General features: G+C 43.8%; 1 non-coding gene across 1 annotated transcript; it reads right to left on the bottom strand.

Annotated features, from left to right (window-relative positions):
* Positions 1-670: 670 nt before the first annotated feature.
* Trnap-ugg lies at positions 671-754 on the bottom strand. Its single transcript has one exon. It is a non-coding gene; the product is annotated as a tRNA-Pro (tRNA).
* Positions 755-8541: the final 7787 nt, after the last annotated feature.

The following is an 8541-nucleotide window of genomic DNA, read 5'->3' on the forward strand; positions in this document are numbered from 1 at the left end:
GGTGGTGCTTTCTGTATACAGGGTGGTCCATTGATAGTGATCGGGCCAAATATGTCACGAAATAAGCATCAAACGAAAAAACTACAAAGAACGAAACTCGTCTAGCTTGAAGGGGGAAACCACATGGCGCTATGGTTGGCCCGCTATATGGCGCTGACATGGGTCAAACGGATATCAACTGCGGTTTTTAAATAGGAACCCCCATTTTTATTGCATATTCGTGTAGTACGTAAAGAAATATGAATGTTTTAGTTGGACCACTTTTCTCGCTTTGTGATAGATGGCGCTCTAATAGTCACAAACGTACAACTACGTGGTATCACGTAACATTCCGCCAGTGCGGACGGTATTTGCTTCGTGATACATTACCCGTGTTAAAATGGACCGTTTACCAATTGCGGAAAAGGTCGATATCGTGTTGATGTATGGCTATTGTGTTCAAAATGCCCAACAGACGTGTGCTATGTATGCTGCTCAGTATCCTGGACGACATCATCCAAGCGTCCGGACCGTTCGCCGGATAGTTACGTTATTTAAGGAAACAGGAACTGTTCAAAAAAAATGGTTCAAATGGTTCTGAGCGCTATGGGACTTAACATCTGAGGACGTCAGTCCCCTAGTACTTACAACTACTTAAACCTAACTAACCTAAGGACAACACACACATCCATGCCCGAGGCAGGATTCGAACCTGCGACCGTAGCGATCGCGCGGTTCCAGACCGAAGCGCCTAGAACCGCTCGGCCACTCAGGCCGGCCCAGGAAGTGCTCAGCCACATGAGAAACGTCAACCACGACCTGCAACAAATGATGATGCCCAAGTAGGTGTTTTAGCTGCTGTCGCGGCTAATCAGCACATCAGTAGCAGACAAATTGCCCGAGAATCGGGAATCTCTAAAACGTCGGTGTTGAGAATGCTACATCAACATCGATTGCACCCGTGCCATATTTCTATGCGCCAGTAATTGCATGCCGACGACTCTGAACGTCGTGTACAGTTCAGCCACTGGGCACAAGAGAAATTACGGGACGATGACAGATTTTTTGCACGCGTTCTATTTTGCAACGAAGCGGCATTCACCAACAGCGATAACGTAAACCGGCATAATATGCACTATTGGGTAATGGAAAATCCACGATGGCTGCGACAAGTGGATCATCAGCGACCTTGGCGGGTTAATGTATGGTGCGGAATTATGGGAGGAAGGACAATTGGCCCCCCTTTTATCGATGGCAATCTAAATGGTGCAATGTATGCTGATTTCCTACGTAATGTTCTACCGACGTTACTACAAGATGTTTCACAGCATGACAGAATGGTGATGTACTTCCAACATGATGGATGTCCGGCACATGGTTGAAGCGGTATTGAATAGCATATTTCACGACAGGTGGATCGGTCGTCGAAACACCATTCCATGGCCCACACCTTCACCGGAACTGACGTCCCCGGATTTCTTTCTGTGGGGAAAGTTGAAAGATATTTGCCATAGTGATCCACCGATAACGCGTCAGTGCAATGACAATGCATGTGTGACCATTACGAAAGGCGAACTACTCGCTGTTGAGAGGAATGTCGTTACACGTATTGCCAAATTCATTGAGGTTGACGGACATCATTTTGAGCATTTATTGCATTAATGTGGTGTTTACAGGTAATCGCGCTGTAACAGCGAGGTATTTACAGGTAATCACGCTGTAACAGCATGCGTTCTCAGAAATGATTAGTTCACAAAGGTACATTTATCACATTGGAACAACCGAAATAAAATGTTCAAACGTATGTACGTTCTGTATTTTAATTTAAAAAACCTATCTGTTACCAACTGTTCGTATAAAATTGTGAGCCATATGTTTGTGACTATTACAGCGTCATCTATCACAAAGCGAAAAAAGTGCTCCAACTACAACATTCATATTTCTTAACGTACTACAAGAATATGTAATAAAAATGGGGGTTCCTATTTTAAAAAACGCAGTTGATATCCTTTTGACCTATGGCAGCGCCATCTAGCGGGCCAACCAAACCGCCATCTGGTTTCCCCCTTCAAGCTAGTCAAGTTTCGTTCTTTGTAGTTTTTTCCTTTGACGCTTATTTCGTGAGATATTTGACCGGGTCACGATCAATGGACTACCCTGTATTTCCCTGTTAATCATTGTCTCAGGGTACCCAGCGACAGGTGAGAAAATTTTCGCACAATCACCTTAACAGCGCACGCATCCCAGCTGCTGATAAGAGTAGTATACAGAAAATTGGGGATCTGCTCAATGACGATCAGTCTGGCTTTAGAAAAGGTAAAGGCACCAGAGAGGCAGTTCTGACGTTGCGTTTGGTAATGGAAGTAAGGCTGAAGAAATATCAAGAAACGTCCATAGGATTTGTCAACGTGGAAAAAGCGTTTGACCATGTAAAATAGTGCAGGATTTTCGAAATTCTGAGAGAAATAGGACTAAACTATAGAGCACTCCGTCTTCAGACACAAGTGGCCCATCGGGACCATCTGACCGCCGTATCATCCCCAGTTGAGGTTGCGGTTAGGAGAGGCGTGTGGTCAGCACACCGCTCTCCTGGTCGTTATGATGGTTTCTTTGACCGGAGCCGCTACTATTCGGTCGAGTAGCTCCTCAATTGGCATCACGAGGCTGAGTGCATCCCGAAAAATGGCAACAGCGCATGGCGGCCGGATGGTCACTCATCCAAGTGCCGACTACGCCCGACAGCGCTTAACTTCGTGGTGGACTTATAAGGCAAGGAATGAGGAGGTCCTCCGGAGAATCGCGAGGAAAGAAACACATGGAAAACATTGACAAGAAAAAGAGACAGGATGATAGGACATCCGTTAAGACATCAGGGAATAACTTTCATAGTATTAGAGAGAGCTGTATAGAGTGAAAACGGTAGAGGAAGACAGAGATTGGGGTACATCCAGCAAATAATTGAGGACTTAGGTTGCAAGCGCTATACTCTTGAGATGAAAAGGTCGGCACAGCAGAGGAATTTGTAGCTAGTCACATCAAACCACTCAGAAGACTGATGGAAAAAAAACTCCATAACACGGGTCGTAATGACTTAGTGATCTTAAGACAGCGGTTTCATGACGTCACGACAAACTGTTGTCCGGATGCATATAAACAGTTCGGCTTGCTAAACTTGCCTGAGATTGTAACAGCTTTTTGAGACGTTAAAGTCTTTGATAATAACTCCAGCATGGGAATTCGAAACGTTAGATAAGTGTGCCTTCGACTGAGGCCTCATTAATCATGAGTTGTGAAGATTCACAATTTTGTGTAAAATAAATCAGTTGTGAACTGTAAAAAAAAAGCACTACATCGCATTTGTAACAGCATTGAGTGGTGTCCCGTGTAGTACAAATCCCACTCGGTGTCATATACTTACAGGTGACAGGGGTGATGGAAAGGAAAGGGGGAAAAGGTGGGACGGGGACTGGGTTGTAATACATTAATTGAGACTGAAATGTCTCCTCGCTGGGCTCTAAAATGTAATAAAATGATAACGTCTGTGGCATAAGCCTATGACTGGGCTACTGGCATGACGACGTAGAGTTCAGTCTTTTTTCGTCACGGGACTAGGATGGTGCAGGTGGTGAGCAAGCGCCCTAATCCCAGGGAAGATCCCCATTATTCATTTGATAGCAGGCTGACTGTACGTGAGGTCGTCCTGGACGGACTAGAACGAGACAAAAACCGATCCTATCCAGGACCGAACCCAGGATCTGCAGATCGTAGTCTAATGCTTCGCTTGTTAGACCACCACTGCCAACCTGAACTACACTTAGGTAACAAGTCATGCGATACCTCCACATATAGTCTCAGACCTCCTTGTGCCCGGCGTGCAGCAACTTTTCGCGACGTAGAAATATTGAGCCATGCTGCCTCTATAGTCGTCCATAACTGCGCAAGTGTTGCTGGTGCAGGATTTTGTTTACGAAATGACCTCTCGATTATGTCCCATAAATATTCGATAGGATTCATGTCGGGCCAGTTGTTTGGCCTAATCATTCGCTCGAATTGTCCAGTATTCTCTTCAAACCAATGGCGAACAATTATGGACCAGTGACATGGCGCATTCTCTTTCGTAAAAATTCAGTCGTTGCTATGAAACACGAAGTCCATGAGTGATTGTAAATGGTCTCAAGTAGCCGAACATCGCCACTTCCAGTCAATGATCGGTTCAGTTGGACCAGAGGATCCATCTATTGTACGTAAACATAACCCACCTCATTATGGAACCACCACTGTGCAGTGATTTGTTGACAACTTGGCTCCATGGATTCGTGGGGTATGCAGCACGCTCGAACCCCACCATCAACTCTTAACAATTGAAATCGGGCCCCGTCTGACCGGATGATAATCTTACAGTCGCCTAGGGCCCAACCAATATGGTCACGACCCCAGTCGAAGTCGTGCTGTTAGCAAAGTCATTTGCATCCCTCGTTTGCTGCCATAACCCATTAACGCCTAATTTCGTCGCACTGTCCATTCCCCAAATTTATTTCTGCGATTATTTCACGCTATGTGGCTTATTTGTTAGCACTGATGCAAACAGAACTGCTCTCGGTCGTTAAGTGATGGCCGTCGACCACTGTGATGGCCGTGGTTAGAGGTATGCCTGAAATTTGGTGTTCTCGCCACACTCTTGACCCTGTGGATCACAGAATATTGAGTTCTCTAACGATTTTCGAAATGGAATGTCCCATGCATCCAGCTCCAACTAACATTCCGTGTTCAAAGTCCCGTAGTGCCACCATAATCACGTCTCAAATCTTTTCACATGAATCACCTGAGTACAAACGACAGCTCCACCAATGCACAGCCCTTTTTGACCTTCTGTACACGATATTACCGCCATCTGTAGATGCGCGTATCGCTATCCCATGACTTCTGTCACCTCAGTATGTAATGAAACAATTAAACTGAGAAATAGATCTGCAAATAATAAGTTTTCACTATGCTGAGCGCCAAAAATATTTTGACTGTTAATAAAATGATTTTTATTGCTTCATGAGTCTTTTGACTGGTTTGATGCGGCTCCTCACGAATTCCTCTCCTATGCCACACTCTTCATCTCAGAGTAGCACATGGAACCTACGTCCTCAATTATTTGCTGAATGTATTCCAATCTCTGTCTTCCTCTTCAGTTTCTGCCGTCTACAGCTCCCTCTAGTACCATGGAAGTCATTGTCTGATGTCTTAACAAACGTCCTATCATCCTGTTCCTTCTCCTTGTCAGTGTTTTCTACATATTTCTTTCTTCTCCTATACTGCGCAGAACCTCCTCATTCCTTACCTTATCAGTCCACCTAATTTTCAACATTCGCCTGTAGCACCACATCTCACATGCTTTGATTCTCTTCTGTTCCGGTTTTCCCACAGTCTATGTTTCACTACCATACAACGCTGTGCTCCAAACGTAGATTCTCAGACATTTCTTCCTCAAATTAAGGCCTAAGTTTGATACTAGTAGACGTCTCTTGGCCAGAAATGCCTTTTTTGCCATGGCGAGTCTGCTTTTGATGCCCTCCGTGCTTCGTCCATCATTGGTTATTTTGGTGGCTAAGTAGCACAGTTCATTAACTTTATTTACTTCGTGATCATCAATCCTGATGTTAAGTTTCTCACTGTTCTCATTTCTGCTACATCTGATTAGTTTCCTCTCCCTTCGATTTACTCTCTGTCCATATTCTGTACTCATTGGATTGTCCATTCCGTTCAGCACATCACGGAATTCTTCTTAACTTCCATTGAGGATAGCAATGTCATCAGCGAATCGTATCATTGATATCCTTTCACCCTGAATTTTAATTCCACTCCTAAACCTTTCTTTTATTTCCATCATTGCCTCTTCGATGTACAGATTGAACAATGGGGGAAAGTGTACATCCCTGTCTTACATCCTTTTTAATCCGAATGCTCCTTTCTTGGTCGTCCACTCTTATTGCTTCCTCTAGGCTCTTGTACATATTGTATATTATTCGTCTCTCCCTGTAGCTTACCTCTATTTTTCTCAGGATTTCTAACATCTTACACCATTTTACATTATCGAACGCTTTTATTCAGGTTGACAAATCCCATAAGCGTGTCTTGATTTTTCTTTAGTCTTACTTCCATTATTAACCGCAGCGTCAGAATTGCCTCTCTCGTGCATTTACCTTTCCTAAAGTCAAACTGATAGTCATCTAGCGCATCCTAAATTTTCTTCTCCATTCTTCTGTACATTATTCTTGTCAGCAACTTGGATGCATGAGCTGTTACGCTGATTGTGCGATAATTCTCGCACTTGTCAGCTCTTTCCGTCTTCGGAATTATGTGGATGATGTTTTTTTCCGAAGGTCAGATGGTATGTCGCCAGACTAATACATCCTACACACCGACGTGAATACTCATTTTGTTGCCAGCTCCTCCAATTATTTCAGAAATGGTCGTGGAATGTTATCTATCCCTTCTGCCTTATTTGACCGTAAGTCCTCCAAAGCTCTCTTAAAATCTTATTGTAATAGTGTATCCCTTATCTCTTCTAAATCGACTTCTGTTTCTTCTTATATCACATCACACAAGTCTTCCCCCTCATAGAGGCCTTCAATGTACTCTTTCCACCTATCCGCTCTCTCCTCTGCATTTAACAGTTGAATTTCGGTTGTATTCTTAACGTTACCCTCCTTGCTTTCTATGTCACCGAAGATTGTTTTGACTTTCCTGTATGTCCTTGTGACAATCATTTCTTTTTCTGTTTCTTCACATTTTTCATACAACCGTTTCGTCTTAGTTTCCCTGCACTTCCGATTTATTTCATTCCTCAGCGACTTGTATTTACGTATTCCTGAATTTCCCTGAACATTTTTGTACTTCTTACTGAACTATTTCTTCTGTTACCCATGGTTCCTTCGCAGTTACCTTCTTTGTACCTATGTTTTTCTTTCCAGCTTCTGAGGTTGCCCTTTTTAGAGATGTCCATTCCTCTTCAACTATATTGCCTGCTGAGCTATTCCTTATTGCTGTATCTATAGCCTTGGAGAACTTCAAGCGTGTTTCGTCATCCCTTAGTACCTTTCTATCCTTTGGGTATTGACTCTTCCTGACTAATCTCCTGAACTAATCTCCTGAACCTTCGTCATTACTACATTGCGATCTGAGTCTATATCTGCTCCTGATTACAACTTAGAATCGAGTATCTGATTCCGTAAAGTCCGTCTGACCATAATGAACCTAAGTGAAATCTTCCCGTATCACCAGGTCTTTTCCAAGTATGCCTCCTCATCTTGTGATTCTTGAACAGAATATTCTCTATTACTAGCTGAAATTTACTGCAGAACTCAATTAGTCTTTCTCCTCTCTCATTCCTTGGCCCAATCGCATATTCTCTTGAAGTGATAAACATTTGCAAAATTTATTTATCTTTACTTTTATTCTCATACACAAATTAAAAACACGAACATATTCTCAGGGACGATGTGACTGGGCGTAGACATGATTCATTAACGGGGCAGGTAAGGGGTGGGGTGCATGGGGAGTTAACCGATTCATCTCATCATTTGACAGATTCAGTCTACGTACACGTGTGGGCAGCTAAGGCGATGCCGGCAGGTCTCTCGCGGTGGCATGCGCCTCCTCTCATCCCTGTGTTTCGAGGCTCTTAGGTGGTTCTCTCAGCAGCTAATCTCATTCCTTCTTCCGCTGGCTGATAGCTGAACTAAACCCCTTTCTAGGCAGAGGTCGCCCGGTTACCGATGCAGAGCTATTGTCGGTGTATATGACATTTATTGTCTACAGTGATTAGCTCACGTAATATTTGAAAGCTGAGGTAGGACAAGCAAACCGCAGTCAGACGATGAACGACTCATGCAAGGGACCGCAAAAAGGACTATCGACATGTAATAGAAAATGAGGTTGTCACAAAATGACAATAGACATCGAAATGAATACAGAGATCTTACTGATAGTTTAAAACCGGAGTCGATAATAGGCTGACATTCCACCTGAACGTAAAATCAGAACGCTTTATGTGAATAGCATGTATACTACTGTCTGGACAAAGTGAAACACCAAAACCGAGAAATATGATCACAATGAAATTTATTCCAGCGACTAGAGACATGACTCTGTACAGATGACTAGCACTACAGCCCTATACAGGCACTGTTACTACGGAAATTCAATACGGAGTACCGCCACCATATACTGCACTGAGTGTCGTTAGACATCGTGGCATGTAATCAAAGAATGCCTGAATAAGCTGCTATGGAATACTCTGTCATGCCGTTTGTAGGCGCGTCGACAAAGCATCAAGTGTGTCTGGAGGAGGACCTGAACCAACAAGTTGCCCATCTACTGTATCCAAGACATGTTCGAATGGTGACATGAGAAGCGAACGAGCGGGCCAAGGAAGCAGTGGTAGTTATCGTTCCTTGCCACATGCACCCGGGTGTTGTCAAGCTGAAATATAGCATTTCAAACAGCCTGGATGAGTGGCAGGGCCTCAGGCTGTGAAACCTCCCTGATGTAGCAGTAGCTGTTCAGATTGCC

The sequence above is a fragment of the Schistocerca americana genome, chromosome 1 (genome assembly GCF_021461395.2).
Source record: "Schistocerca americana isolate TAMUIC-IGC-003095 chromosome 1, iqSchAmer2.1, whole genome shotgun sequence".
In the NCBI taxonomy this organism is placed as follows: Eukaryota; Metazoa; Arthropoda; class Insecta; order Orthoptera; family Acrididae; genus Schistocerca; species Schistocerca americana.